The following is a 17189-nucleotide window of genomic DNA, read 5'->3' as shown; positions in this document are numbered from 1 at the left end:
ACATTGGATTCGATCATACTCACTAGAAACTGACTGAATATAATTTAGAAATCAAAATAATAGTGCCTCAATGACATTAAGTTTAATTGATCCAAGACATGTTGTGTTGTGTTTGTGCAATTAAAAATATACGATATTGGTTTTCTGTTTACTAATCATACCTTTAAACTCAAGATGGCCCGATTGTCTTCAACTGCTTTCAATTCTATCTCGGGTACTTCCAAAGGTTCTATATAATACGTAATTTAATACATTATAAGTCAGCGTGTGATAAAACATTACAGCAAGCTAACATAGATTAGATAGATTGCTACAATGTGACATTCTACATTTGTCCAAAGACATTCTACTTACTTGTACATATGGTGTTGGTTGTTCCAATCGTACTTCTTGGTCCATCTACCTCGATACCACCAATCTTCCTTGAGAGTTGAGAGTAGAATTGATATTGCGTATTTGGGATGAGATAATCAATAACAAGAAATACATCATCATCTGGTTCAGTTACTGATATAAACAAATCTACTTGCGATGATTTATATGAAAGCTTCCGTTTTGTAATTCTTCCTGTTCCATAGTCTTCACCGAGAATCCAAGTGACGTCAAACGTTAGAGTAGTTGCTGTCTGGTTTACAACAGTTGGCGGTTCAGAGCGGTACGGTAATGCTAATTATTAAGGAACAAAATCATTAGGCCTACTTAGGGTACACTTACCAAAAAAAACAGATGTTTACATTGCTCATACCGTTACCTTTGAGATTGCAGTGCTTTTCACTTCTACATAATAAACCAATCATACAATCAAAGGCCACCATTAGACCTACTATAACTGCGATTGTTTTCTCTCTATTAATATTCATTCTGACAACATCGCATAGAGTCTCATGGCATATCTTCATTTCTTTATTTCATTTGGAACTCCAATCACACATTACATTGTATGAAATTGTAGACATGTTTTAAATATAGAAATAGCTCCAAGAGAATTCCAAGAGTGTGTTTATTACCTATGCTGCAGTCTGGTCCAGCCCAATCCTCATGACATCCATTGACACAACTCCCATCCCGATTACAATTTTCAGATTCTTTGCAGTGACATGGAAAGTTACACAATACACCAAAGAACCCAGAAGGACATGACGTAGGCTCTGTACAAACAAAACGTATTTAATACTTTAATAATTAATTGATTTTCTAAAGTAAAATAAAAAAACGTGTTGGAAATTGACCAAATCGACTTAATGTCAAGCATTGTTTAGGTGAGTAAATATCAGTAAATATCGTCTATTTGGACAGATTTGTTTCTATAGACAGCAATCACATTAGGTTTTAAATGATGTGAAAGTTTACACTGCATGCGATGTTTATATAGTCTATATTGTATTAAACGCGTGCCACGAGTTATGAAATCTTATTTAGGAAGCAAAGATGGAATGGAATTAGATAATCTTACGCAAAATACCGAATAGTGAAGCTTTATATTTATGTTTTATTATTTATGTATTATTATTTTAATGTATTAATTAATAATACCTAGGCATTTGTTTCCAGTAAAACCAGCTAAAAATGTTGACCCGGAAGCACATCCTACGTCCTGATTTGATAGGCTTGGACTTCGATTACAATCGTCATTGGCACAGTTACATTTTTGCCGACATCCCGCTCCATAGTATAAATCCTCATCTGGGACATTGGTGTCGTCTGGGTATAAAACTTCACACGCTAAAATAAAAAATAATTCACGAAATTAGTTTATAGTTAAATATTTTTGCACATATGTCGTTTCATACGTAGCCTATACTACAAGACTTGGGGCAAGTTTAGACATTACCGTTTGTATCTTATGAATCACTGAGACATATGTATGGGTGTGGATCAACAGCTCTACATTTTTGACAATTATGCCAATTATGCCATTTGAACCCCACTATTAAATGGTATGGTCTATATCTGTAAATTCTCTGTGGCTTTTTACTCTGTATTCTTTCATCATCACTCTGTCATTCTTTTTTCCTTTGCTTTTCAAATATTTCATAAGAAACACAAATACGAATATTTTATTTCAACTAGGCCTAATAAATAACAAATTAATTGTTGTTCCAAATTTATTTTAACGGTTATAAACACACATTAATTACAAAATGACAACTATAGTATTTTTATGGTTGAAAAGCGTAGTTGAAAACGAAAGTAAACTAGAATGGGCGGACGAAGACCAGTAAGTAAATTAACCTTAAAACTAGCTGGTACCTGTTCAGACTTCGGCAGTTGCAAAGCAATTGGTCTAAAAACACATTTTTTTCGTACAAAGTGTCCGTTTATAGCTTAATAGATAAAGTGGCATTAAAAGATTTCCCAGCTAGAAACCGGCGCTATCGGACTTGTGGTTTAGGAGGATATAGAGGAGTACATAGGTTAGTTCTATTATAATAGAAGAAGTTACTGACAACAACAAACCTGCTTCGCAATCATTTCCTCCAAAACCATTGATGCATGTACATCCAATTGGATCGGTTGGATATATTAGATCTCCATTGCAACCGGCTCTGTTGGCGTGGCGAGAACACAGAACGACGCAGTCACGACCGAAGTTGTTATTTCCACAACCTGTTTGATAAATAATTTTAGTTCAAAATTCGATCCAATCAAATCTGTAAAAAAATTAACATAAACATATTTACAGTTCTGCTATTACCAGTTAGACAATCAGCGCCTTTAAATCCTGCTGGGCAAATACAGACACCCGTCTTATCGTCACACCTTCCTCCATTATAACATACGGGACAGTCCATTTCACAATCTGGAGGATTCCATTTTGGTGAGGAACAAGCTAATAAACAAAAAATAAACACATTCCACGCCTAAGACCGGATTTGTTTTATAATAAAATATTTATAAAATATAATACAAACTAGCTAAATAGGCCTACTGGCTTTTTTTTATAGACTAATGCAAATGATATTGCTTCCATCGGCGGCAGCGGCTACAACTACACACCACCACCACGAACAGTGTAGGCCTAAATTCACTCTTCCCTGCCACAACTAACAACAACATCACGATTGCGCTTTGGGTGTACGTAGGTGTGGATTTATGCACCTCAATAATAAAAAACTAATCTTTAATCTTGATCTCATCATTATTAGTTATTTTAAAAGATGTATTGTCCACCAAAAAAAATGAAAAATGAAGATTAGTTAATCAGACTTTAATAGAACATTCTGCCGTTTTAATAAAGTTATTCATTTCCGTAAAAAAAACAAAGAAAAAATACTATTTCATTTATAAAAAGACAAAAGAAACGTTTAATGTTAACCAAAAACATCGTAGCCTATGACAGACAATTTAAGTATTTGATGCTTTAAATTATTTTTTTTTCAGGTAAATAATTTTGTTTTCGATCCAGTTTTTGGTCAAAGTGAATAACTATTATGTGAAATGAAAATGGCCTTGTCAAAAAAGCAATTGAAAACAAAATATTTTTTAGGAGAACAATATATAAGTGTTATAAGTTTTTTTAATTTATAATTCTTTGTATTGCAGAAGGTAAATGGTGATAACTTTGTAAAACCTGTTCGACTTACTTCTAACAATAATTCTCATAATACCATGGTTACCATCCGGGCTATCTCCTGTATAACATTCATATACGCCATCATCTTTCATTCGTATGTTATCGATCACAGCAGACGTACTACCCCTCAGATTTTGTATTTCATCACCGTAATTATGTCACCACCTTTTCTAAGATTGATAGTGACCAACTCTCCAATACCGACAGTTATTGTTTTATACTCCATTACAATACTGGCTGTAAAATAATAACTGTATTAATAAAAATAATTATAAAAGTATTATTAATAATAACATAGTAACGTAATAATGTATTTATATATGTTCTAGTCAATTTCCATAAAACAGAAGATATATCATGGCGTTACTCACCAGAAGCAGATGTCAATACAATTGCTGAAGTTCTTATTACTTCGCCTTTCTTTGCTTCAAATGAAAATACACCAACTCTATCAGTCTGTTGTGATGTTTCAACACCTAGATTCGTATGGTCTCTGAATGCCCGGTATATAATAGTGCTACTTGTGTGAAATATTTTACCGTCTGGCATATCTGTCGTTTGCGCGTCATCACCACTTACATAGCTAGTGTCATCCCAAGTCACATTATCTTTCCCAGTAATATTCTTGTATAATATTCCCACTGAAAAATCTCGAATGTCTTTGTCATCGTCAAGTACGTATCCTCGAAACCAACTATCAGTACTAGATGTTGCCAGTGGTGTACTAGAAAATACGACTATATCTAATGGATCTTTAAACAATAAAATATTATTTGATAACTTTAGACCTATTAAATCATTTTACTGCAATTAAGTAAACGGGTAAATATGGGGTAAATTTCCATCTAGAAAATATTACTACCGTATTTAACTTGCATTGGTGAAGTTAAGACCTAATCCGAATTACGGAAACAATCAGCTCACATAGATACCATGGACCTATAAATCAACTAATGTATTATGTCAATGGAGATTAGGGGTTTTCCCGACTGACTACAGTAGGCTTATTGTCTGTACTCAGTGCATTGACTAAAACTAAAATACAAATACATTTATTCATCAAATAGAAACAATAATATGTGCAATGTTTCAAGAAAGTGATGAAACGGAGTCCCAGGAAACCCAGGAGGTTTGTGTGATAGAGACTCTAGATTACTTTTTTTTTAAATTATTTAAACATTTGTTTTCAAAATAACAGTATAAAGTAGGCCTAAATGTAATAAAATAAGGAAGAAACAAATTGTAATCTTTGTAAATGCTGTATTTTTCCAAAGTGTCGGTCAATTGAATTAATTTTGTTTAAAAATAGTAATATTTTTGTTGATTTCATAATTAAAATAGGTGAACTATGAAGATTAATGTAGGTAGGCTGGTCTCACCAACACAACAGTAATACACTATACTAATACGGGTGCCTAACCTACAGTAGGCCCTATAGCAATCATTTCAAAGAGATAAAGGCAAATCTAAGCTTAGCCTATAACATATACCTGCTGATCCGGATTGAAACGTCAAATAAGTGACAGCTAGGACTATTAGGCCAATACAGTTTGGAAAAGGTTTATTCAACATCTTCACTAAGCGTGTGTATATCCAGAATACAGTATGCTCGTGTTCCGTGTGAGATAGAAAACCAAGGGTTAATGAGGTATTGACATTAATAACTGTTAGTTAAATATAACCACACAGATACATTATCTATATACAATAGACCTACTGCAATTTCAGTGCCTTTCACTTCCTCCTCGCTAAACCTGTAATAAAACTTCGTATACTTTAGCATAACAAAAAAAAAACTAAAAGAGTAGAAAATGAGTTTCAATGAGGAAGGACAGAGGGTTACAGTATGTTGGAGATGAGAAGATGGACAGAGGAATACTACGAAGAGATAGAGATGTTGAGTTTGTCTAACATTAAAACACTGTTGACAAAACAACATTATATCCCCGATAATATTAGTAAAATGATAAATATGTTCTCTCATTTGGCGCTTCTTTATACGTATTATACTTTACCTCACCCAATTACGGCCAAGCATATACATATATATAATATATACAAGTCACGTGGTTTGACACCAATAATTTATGGTGCATACGATTATCCGCTTGCTACTCACTCGAACACTGTTTTAATACTCACATTTCAGAATTTTGAGAAATGTAACAATTTAAGTTGCGCATGTGCTTTGTTATGTTCGGCGACATGGTCACGCCCCACACACGTGTACATGGGTGCATGTACCCCAACTCGTTTATTCGTGAGATGTTGTGATGACAGTTTGTTAAGGTTAAATTGATCTTCTAAACAATAGATGGAATTTCCCCCCAAACAAGTAACTCGTCTTGATTGAGGCTTTAGTTTCCGCCGCAAACAATCACACATTGAATTCATTATATTGCCTATTATTAATTCCAATTTTATTTTCTTAGTTATTCACTTTGACCAACAACTGGATAGAAAAAAAATTAATTATCTAAAAAACTAATTTATAATTTACATTGTACTTTTTTCTTTCATTTTAATTGTGAGTCTCATGTTTTACCTTTCTGTATTGTAACATTGTTATGTAAACATGTATTGTATGTTGATCTTGACCGAATAAAGGAATGAATGAATGAATGAACAGATAAAATACTTACACAATTAATAACTAAGTTGAAAACATTAATTGATAATGCATACGATTGAATTTAATTACATCTAACTTTGATGAAGTGAAAAAAATGCATTAGTTTTATTGTAATATACCATGTTTGGTTATATTTTATATCAATGGATGTTTTCCATAGAAGAGCTCTATTCTATTCTATGTTCGACCGGTAAGTTCGATATTTGTAATATACCGCGTAATACTTGCTTTGTATGCAATTATTCATGATGTTATGTATGACTATTTTCAAGATAACATCAGCAATAAGATATCGTCCATTTTTTAACCTATAGATATTGATATGCAGAAAAATCAATATTATTAGTAAAATCTCATAAGCTTGTTAAAATCTAGTCTTTATTTCGCTCTGTTTCTGTTTAGTTTATTTACAAGTTTTACAGGAGAAATTTCGCCTTATAAATGGCATGGTATTAAATGTACAAATTCATTTTATTTAGTTGTCTGATTGTTATTGAATCTTATAGTATAGCTGTGCTCTGTTGTGGTTGTGGATTTGATATTTGCATATAAATAGATACAAAGCTGATGAATGTGAAGTGTGGATATTCCGGTCATCAAAGATGTGGAGATACCAGGGAGTTGTTATTATGATATATGGGGCTATAATTACGTTATAAACGGCATGGACCGGGATGACGATACATGGGTTGGGGCGAGTAGGGTCCAGTCATTTCAGAAAAATAGAACTTGCCTCGGTCCATACCGTCTAGCAGCCATTTTACGCTATTTTAAAACGTTACTACAATTTAATTTAAAAAAATAAAAAATGCAATATAACCGAATGATTTATAGGGCTATAATTACGTTATAAACGGCATAAACCGGGAGGACGATACATGGGTTGAGGCTAGTAGGGTCCAGTAGTTTCAGAAAAATACCACTTGACCCGTCCATGCCGTCTAGCTGGCATTTCACGCCATTTTAAAACCTTACTACAATTTAACGTTTTTATCAAAAATGCAATATAACCGGATGATATATAGGGCTATAATCTCTAATATAAGTGAGAGAGTTTTTCTGTCTGTCTGTTTGTTTGTTTGTTTGTTTGTTCGTTATACAAATTTTTGTTACTGCACGTAATCTTATATATGTGGTATCAAAATGACCGCAATTGTACCGGAAGCTATATTTCAACATCATCCGCCACCTAGGATCCATGTTAGGGACCAAAATGAGGTCAAAACCCCCACTTTCGATGTTTGTTCGTTATACAAATTTCTGTTTCTGCACGTAACCATACGTATGGGGTATCAAAATGATGGCAATTGTACCCGGAAGGTTTTAAACTACATTAAAAAAAATTCCCCCGACTCTTGGGGTTTTGTGGGAGGGGTGGGTGGGTGGTGCGGTGGTTTGTGATGTCACATTTTTGCTAGGGCTCGGGGTTGTAGGCTATCGAATTGTAAAATATATACTACAAAGTATTTGAATTATCCTCAGCAAGGCGTTTGGGGAAATATAGATATAGATATACATATTTCATTCATTAACCAATATGACACCTATTCAATTACACATTTAGCTAAGTACTTTAACCATATCCAGCTATGTATCGGTCTCTTGGATTGTCTCATTACAGACATCCATACCTGTGTGAACATACACATGTTGTTTACTGTTACTGTGTTCAACTACATCACCAATCCTCCAAGAAAAAACGTCAATTGTGGGAGAGTGGGGTTGGTAGATAGGGTTTGGGTTCAGGTGATTTTGCTTACACCAGAATTGTGGTTGGAAAATGTTAAAGTATTTAATCATCCCTGGGAAGCAGATGGGAGTTTGGGGTGGGGATGTTGGCCTATCACCATGACCGAAACTGTATTTGGAATGTTTTAAACTACATTTGAAAACTGCCACTGAGGGATTATGGGTTGGGAGTGATAATAACATAATTTGTACTGGAACCGTCTTCAACACATCACCCAGTGTATCTGGGGTGTGTTTGTAGGGGGAGGAGGAAGAGCGAAAATACTGGCGTAATGAAGTAGCCTATATGCTTGGAATTGTACTAGGAAAAGTTACTATATTTGAACTGTCTAGGAGAGGAGTTAAGGTTTGTTGATTGTGGCTGGTGGTGAGAGGAGAAAGAAGGCTGGGGGCCCGCAGTATCTAAATTAGATACATGACCGAAACTGGGAATGTTTAAAACTACATTTGAAAACTGCCACTGAGGGATTATGGGTTGGAAGTGATGGCTAACATAATTTGTACTGGTGAGAGGAGAAAGAAGGCCGGGGGACCGCAGTATCAACATTATATATTTTAATTATCAGCCAATATGACACCTACTCATTTACACAGTTTACAACGTACTTAAGCCATAGGCCTATCATAGCTATGTATGCCCACTCAATTTGAAGCTAAAGTTTAATTGAATTTGTCCTTCACTGTAAAGAGTGTGGGGTGTTATTAAGGAGTGGAGGTTGGTGCGTATACGGAGATACTGACGTCGGATGTTATGTACTGAGAAGGCTTTAAACTCATTTTGAAACCCGCCCTGGGGCGGGTATAATTGCTAGTTACGTTATAAACGGCATGGACCGGGATGACGATACATGGGTTGGGGCGAGTAGGGTCCAGTCATTTTAGAAAAAGACCACTTGCCCCGGTCCATACCGTCTAGCTGCCATTTTACGACATTTTAAAACGTCCTCCTAGAATGCCAGAAACGTCGAATATTGTAATGGATTACGGTTCAGCTAACAGTAGAAGGCTAATCAACGTTACAAGTATTTCACGACAACTTGAAAAGAAACAACGTGGTTTAAGCGAAGCACTCGTTGGTTTCCACGCCCTTACCGGATGTGATTTTAACTCGGCTTTCTACCGAAAGGGAAAGTCAATGCCATTTACGCATTTGGAGAAAAATTCAAAACATATTGCTGCGTTAATATCACTCGGTAGTGATGAAGGTATTGATAAATCGGCGATCACTACATACATATGCCAGATTTACGGGTTCAAGTCGTTAAATGACATAAATGAGGCAAGGTATCAGTCATTCATTAAGATGACAAAAGGTAGGAAAGGTGTTCAGGTGAAGAAAATAAACTGTTCATCGTTACCGCCATGCAGCAAAACACTTCATCAACATATTTTACGGGCAAACTATATATCTATGGTATGAGGCGAGCAAACACTCCAGAACCAACAAAACATCTGCATCCGCTGAATTTTGGATGGCTTGACGATGAAGATGGTCATTATGTACCTCGTTGGTTTGAAGGAACATCTCTGCCAGAAGAGTTGAAAGAAGCAGAATGCGAATCAAGAAACGTTGTGAGTGATGAAGCAAAGGATGCAGTCTTGTATGATTCCGATACAGATATTTCTAAAGATAGTGAAATAGACGACATTGACTATGATAGCCAACCATGGAGTGGTGACAGTGAGAGTGAATATGAGGATGATGATGATCAGTGATAATTAAAACATACAGTGTTTTCGCTTAATCGGATTTATTGACACTGTAGCTTATGTTGTTAGTTTACCTTTCAATAATTAAGTAATACAATCACATGGAAACTTCTAAATAATATTATATTATAACAGAAAGATTTCACATCTATGTAAAATGAACATCAATATGTTTTTTAGTGAATAAGGAGAATTAATCAATTAAATAGAGTACGCTACTGTCATAGTCATAGTCATATATACTTTATTGTCCATTTAAAAAACAGAAATGTGATTTGAAAACTGGCAAAATACAAAAATATAAAATACAATTTACAAAAACACACACAAAAAGTTAAGAGGCTAAAAATTGTTAAAATTAGATAAAAATTATTATTATTTAATTATATTATATGATTTATTATTATATTGCACTAACGATGACTTAAAGTTTATATAAAAGCATTAAAACTATAAAAATAAACAAAAGCGGTTACATTTTACCTTTGTACTCTGGAGTTATATAAGTGTATAGCATTAGGTACAAACGAGCACCTAAACCGTTTTGTTTTGGTATTAAGTGCACGTAGTCTTATGCCAGAATTCATGAGAGCAAATTGTTTGTGAAGAGGATGTGACTGTTTCATCATCAATGATACTTTTTAATTTTTTTAACACATTTTCTTTATACAAGGATTCAACATCAGGTAAGTGCTCTCCTACTAGTCTAATTGCTCTATTTCCTATTCGATTAAGTTTAATTTTATCTTTTTGCATTGTATTACCATAAAAACAAACATTACAAAAAAGTATTACACTGAGAATTACAGAGTTAGAAAACAATTTAAGTATAGTTTTGTCAATTTGTAGGTACTTCATTTTTCTTAAAATAAACATCCTTTGGTTGGCTTTGCATGTGGCTTTATTTACATTATTTATCCAATTTAGCTTATTGTCAATTATACAACCCAGATATTTGTACTCATTTACTACTTCAATCTCATTTTCATTTATAATCAGAGGTTCTAAGGGTTCTTTAATTTTCCTAAAATCAATTTGAATTTCTTTTGTTTTCTTTATGTTTAGTTTCAGGTTGTTATTGCAGCACCAGTGATAAAAATCACATCCTAGTTGTCTATAGCTTGTTTTATCATTGCCAGTAATGTATCCAGTGATGACTGTGTCATCTGCATATTTTACTATACAACATTCATTTGAATTGGCTCTGAAACTGCTGGTGAACAGTGAAAACAACATTGGGGAGATAACAGACCCTTGTGGCGTGCCAATGCTAACAGTTCTTTTATCAGATAAAATACCGTTTAGTTTAACATACTGGAACCTTTTTGTTAAGAAATTATATATCCATGAAGTCAATGTGTCGTTTACGTTCATTTCTTTAAGTTTGCGTACTAATGAACCAGGTTCAACGGTATTAAAAGCACTAGAAAAATCTATATACAAACATCTTACATATGATTTAGGCACATCTAAATGTTGGTAAATATTATGTAAGTGGAAGAGCACAGCATCTTCAACACTTCTATTACTCTGATAGGCAAATTGGAGAGGATCAAGAAAAAATTTCGTCTGATCAAGCAACTGCCTAAGTACAATCTTTTCTAGGCACTTACCAACATTGGATGTGATAGCTATTGGCCTATAGTCATTAAGTTCCTTGGGATTTTTTATCTTAGGAATAGGTGAGATACAGGCCGTTTTCCATTGATTGGGCACTGTACCACTTGCTAAACTCTCATTAAAAAGTTTGGTATATATCGGTGCCAACTCTTGGTTGCAGTATTTAATAACACGATTTCCAATTCCATCAGGGCCAGTACTTTTACCAGGCTTTACTTTGGCGAATACATTACGCACATCAACTACATTTATGACTGCATTGTTTACTAATGAAGTCTCATTTTCGCGGATTTCTGTGTCTTCATTTTCATTTTTGGTAACTAATATCTCGGATTCAAAACGACAGAAAAAGTTGTTTAAGTCATTAGCGAAGTTCTCACTTCCATGTACACGCAATATGGTTTCTTTGTAGCCGGTTAGTGTTTTAATTGCTTTCCATGCTGCTTTAGGATTTTTGTCTTTAAATTTATTTTCTAGTGTTTTTTTGTATTTCAGTTTGCTATTTTTTATACACTTGTTTATTTCCTTTTGAATTTCCTTGACTTTAGGAGTATCTTTTCCTCAATGCGCTATATGCTTATCTTTTCTACAGTTTTCTTAGTTGGTTAGAGATCCATGGTTTTTCATTTGCATACATCTTTTTTGTTACTTTAGGTATAACCATATCAACACAAAAGGATATGTATGCCGAGATTGTAGATACCCTTACATCAAGAGTATCATCGTCATCGAGCATAATATCCCAATCAGTACATGCTAGACAGCCACGCAACTTTTCAACCACCTCTGTACTCCACAACTGCTGTTGTATAACTACTGGTTTTGACTGTTTTAATTTTGTCTTGTATTTTGGCATAATATGTATATTGTTATGATCAGAATTTCCAAGTTTTGAACAGATTTTGCTTGTGTATGCTTTTTTCACATTGCAGTAGCATAAGTCCAGCGTAGCACTGCCTCTTGTTTCTACAGAGATTGCTTGTTCATAAGTAGGTAGCACATCCTTCAAAGTGCATTTGTTGAAGTCTCCTAGAATTATTTGTGGAGCGTCCGGTGCCATTGTTTCATACCGGTGAACAGTACTGGAAATAGTCTCACTCGCATTATCAATATTTGCATTTGGGTGTATGTAGCACACTGTAAAAAAAATTTGAGAAAATTCTCGTGGTAGATAGAAGGGTCTTGCACTTATGGTTAGTAATTCTATATCCGGCGTATATCCTCCAGTTACTACACCATGCTTTATTTATATAAAAACATACTCCTCCTCCTCGTTTTTTCCCCGACTCTACAGTTATATCCGCTCTAGCTAATTCAAAATTACTTAGTACTAATTCGCTGTCAATAATATTATTATTAAGCCATGTCTCTGTGAAACACATCACTGAAGCTTCTCTGTATTCAAACCATAGAGTATGATTCAAACATGTGTTTAGAACATGCTTGGAGTTCGTCAATTTTATTTGACAGAGATCTCACATTTCCTAAAATCATCGATGGAAGTGGAGGTTTAGACTTACGTTTTCTAAGGCGCTTTCGAATACCCTCCACCTTTACCCTTTTTCCTCAACTTGACTTCCCGTGGAAACTGACAATAGCCTTCAGGTTTCGGGCTATCGTGACGCCTGAGCCGCAATAGTTCATTCCTGGCGTAGGATATTGCAATTGATACAGGCCTAGGCCTAGACAGGGAGTTGTTATTAGTAATAACTCCCTGGCCTAGACATATTTGATACAGAAATCGGCGTGTACAAACAACTCAGAAAAAGACAGACGCATATATAAGTTCCTAAAAACATCTAGAACAAGCACGAATGTGCAATACTCGGGGTACAGCGAAAGAAGCTGTAATGACGTCATAAGAGCGGATGTAACGTCACATACACATCAAAAACCGCGCTACCAAATACGGCTACTATACGATACCATCTTCGAGACGTCATATGGCTGCATCCGGTATGAAATTAAAAAATCCGGCTCTCTATAGCTTTGAGGACATGTCCCTGTAGTATATTCATGCTAAATCCGAGCTCAATACTACAACGAATAAGGGAGGAGTAGTACTTTATAAATTGCACTTTTTGCTCAATAGTGTCCGGATGGAAGAAGAAGAGGAAAAGATGAGAGAGTCCTAGACTCAGGTACCCCGACTAATAAAACGATATATACTCTATATCATTTTACGTATACAGTATATTTCACCATAAAGTTAAAGAAAAATAGGTTTCGCCAGGGCTCGAACCGGGACCTTCTGCGAGTTAAGCAGACTTGACAACCACTACACTACGAAACCTGTTACACCAAAAATGTGGGTTACACAAAGTTTTTTAATCCATTTAAATTACAAATAAATTATTATGTAATAAGCACAAAGCAAGATAAACATGTGTAAAAGTGATAATTACCGATTACACAAAATAAATATTTTTAAAAATAATAAAAATAAGATATACTGTATATCATATTACCTTATCAGTACTTTTTACCATAAAGTTGAAAAAAAAGGTTTCGCCCGGGCTCGAACCGGGGACCTTCTGCGTGTTAAGCAGACGTGATAACCACTACGCCAAGAAGCCGCATATAACTACATAACGCTGTGGTGTGTGTCACACATTGTGGCTTCTTAATTAAACAAATTAATTAACAAACAAGCACGAATGTGCAATACTCGGGGTACAGCGAAAGAAGCTGTATACAGACGTATACAGTTAGAAAGTTAAAGAAAAATAGGTTTCGCCAGGGCTCGAACCGGGACCTTCTGCGTGTTAAGCAGACTTGACAACCACTACACTACGAAACCTCTTACTTTGAAATTGTGGGTTACAGAAAGTTTTTTAATCCATTTAAATTACAAATAAATGGTAATAATGTAATATAGTGTTTATAATGTTGCGTTGTTGAGGTACTAATGAAAGACTCTAACTCGCTTGACTGTCGTAACACATATATTATTTATTCAGTATAATACTTCAGTACAATATACAACTATAAGTATACATAAGGAACGGACAATCAATGATGCTGTCGGTGAGGTGTGAAGTGTGTTAGTCTGCTTCTGGAGAAGTGGCTGTATGGTGTGTCTGGGCCCTTCTGAAACTTGGGAGTATATTGGCTCAGTTCATTTGCATAATGTCATTACATCATCTGTGAGGGTAACGATTGGTCCTAAGTTGATCCAGGGGTGTTTAAGTGGGAGTGATTAACGGTATCATAAGGTATTTCTGTGATGGATGACACTGTCAAATCTGTACTTAAATAGTGTCCATCACTCCTGGTTTAACGATGGGAAAGGTCACAAAATTAAGCTAAGTGTTTTCTTTAGGGACTCTATTATAAACTAAATGGTCATTAAAACATCTGGACAAACTCTCCTTTGGACTTTCTGGGTCAAGTTTGTGAACCTATTTAATTCCGATACAAAGGTCAATTTCTTAAATATAAAAGTATATCTTTATATCACATCCCTCTGTTTCCCTTTTTTTTTTTTAATCTATTTAACATATAAAAATGGTTATAATAGTGGCATGCAAAATTAAAGTTATATAAAAGAAAAAAAAACATTATACATATATGCAAAAATTGAGTTAGCCAAAACCATTGACTCTGAAGTGTAACCTTATCACTTTCACTCTCTCTCTTCTCTCTCTTAAAAAAATTAAAATTAAAAATGAATTTGTTATAAATTTCTCGTAAATCAAACATAAATCAGTTGAAAATAAAATTACAAAACTTAAAAATAGTATGTTACATTGAACATACACTCATCGCGTTCTAATGGTCTTCAAACATAAATCAATCAAATCAAAACATAAAATTCAAGAAACTGTGGCTGATTAGCCTAAAATCAAATATCAAACTTAATCACTTAAAACTTTAAAGAAACAAATGTGTGTGTCCCGTTGACACAAACTTATCCACAATATATCGTTATCGTCACAACTTTATCGATTTAAGCATTTATATTTACAGGTAATTACGATTTCAATCGGTCGGCAAATTCGACTTTTGTACTCAATGTTAAAAAAGATTACAATTAAAAGTACTAAGAAAATCTCCTGTTATTGTATATCAGTTAATTAATGCTTGAGATTAACGACTCAAAGGTTCAACAAAATATTTGTTACAAAATGATTGTCGTTCTTTTCAATATCTCAATATATCGATCATCAAAATTCAAAATTAATCATTATCAAACTCGTTACAAAATCAATACTTAATCATAATTTCAATTCTCTTTTAACTGAAATCACATCATTACTAAACAAATCTCATCAAATACGTAGACTATGCTATCAATAATTTAGCAAATGTCGTAATTTAAAAATAATCTTGCAAAAAAAATTTAAATCAGTAATTTGTTGCATTATACAAACGTTTTATGAATCGTTTTGGCGATCCACTTATCGGTATCTGTTTATCATTAATGATCTCTTTAATCAATTTATCTGTATCGTTATATCTGTCAATATTCCACCAAAATTTGCGATCATTAGATTCGTGTTTTGTTTTATTGGTGTTGCGTTTGGCTGAAGTCGGTTTAGAATACGAAACTAAAACTTGGAAATGTCCTGCTTTAAATCTACCTCGGTTTAATGTCATATTTGAATCATTAGGTGCTGTCATAATTAAATTAGTTTGTTCCTTTATTTGTTCTTCTTTCATTTGGAATGGGGCTGCTAATCCCATGTTATTCTCTACACAGTCAATGTAAGGTTGCAAGTTAAGGGGTGCTACTTTAGTTGGATGTGTAAGGGTATCTGATTGCAATTGGGTGGGTGTCCTATCATGTTCGTCTACAAATTCAACATTGATTTCGTCATTTACTACATTAATGGTGTTTTGGATTTTCTCGTTATTATCATCGGTGGGTTCATTCAACAATTGTTTCAGTTTTTGGAGATGTGTAAAATTTTTGCGTTCTTTGGGTGTTCTCATAAAACAGGGTTTCAGTCTGTTATAATTGAATACGTCGCGAAGTATTTCTCCTTTAATCGTCGCTAGGATGTAGTGTGTTCTGTCTAGTACTTCATGAATCACTAATGGTCCGACCCATTCTGCGGCGATTTTCTTTGAATTTGCTGTTAGTGATGATGATGTTGGCTTGTATAAATATACGAGTTGTCCTACTGAGTAAATTGGACTTTTTTCTAAGCGTTGGGAAATCTTTGAGTTTTGGACGTTTTGTTGTGTTCGCTGTAATTGTAGCATTGTCTGTGAAATGTTTTGAAATTTCTTCTTGAGATGTTCAAAGTATTCTTCATAGGAATGAGACAATCCTGAAATAGGGTTAAATGCTAATGAGGTCAAACTTGGAGGTTGGCGGCCAAAAACTAATTCGTAAGGGGAGTGGTTTCCTAGATGTGGGGATGAAAACGAGTTATAAGCATAACATGTTGTTGATACAAATCTAACCCAATCTGTTCCGAATTGGTTAAGGTTGACTTTTAACAGGTCCGATACGGTGCGGATATGACGTTCAACTTGTAAACTACCGTGATTGTGGACGCTGATGATTTTCCTATCAATATTAAGGGTGTTACATAATAGTGTTAATAATTTTCCTGTAAGGGAGGTTGCTGCATCTGAAATAAGACGAGATGGGGGTCCAAAAATACTGATGACCTTTTGAATTAGTGCTTCACAAATTGTTTCGGCATCAATGGATTTCAAAGGTACACAAATCAAAAATCTAGTTATCTCATCACATACTACCATAATATGTTTAAAACCTGAAGGTGAAGTTGGCATACTCTTAAAATCTAGACTGAGTGTATGAAAGGGACGGTAAGTTGCTGGTACTCGATCGTGTAAAGGACGTAATTTATCGGTTTTGGGACGAAATTGTTGACATCTAAGACACGCTTGGGTATAATTGTTGACTTTCTCGAACATAAGAGGCATGTA

At 34.5% G+C, this 17189-nt stretch overlaps 1 non-coding gene across 1 annotated transcript; it reads right to left on the bottom strand.

Moving 5' to 3' along the window:
- Positions 1–13788: 13788 nt before the first annotated feature.
- On the bottom strand, positions 13789–13861 carry Trnav-aac (transfer RNA valine (anticodon AAC)). Its single transcript has one exon. It is a non-coding gene; the product is annotated as a tRNA-Val (tRNA).
- Positions 13862–17189: the final 3328 nt, after the last annotated feature.

Source organism: Antedon mediterranea, chromosome 5 (genome assembly GCF_964355755.1).
Source record: "Antedon mediterranea chromosome 5, ecAntMedi1.1, whole genome shotgun sequence".
Taxonomy (NCBI): Eukaryota; Metazoa; Echinodermata; class Crinoidea; order Comatulida; family Antedonidae; genus Antedon; species Antedon mediterranea.
The sequence above is the reverse complement of the archived record's forward strand: the minus strand, read 5'-3'. Positions and strand labels throughout refer to the sequence as shown.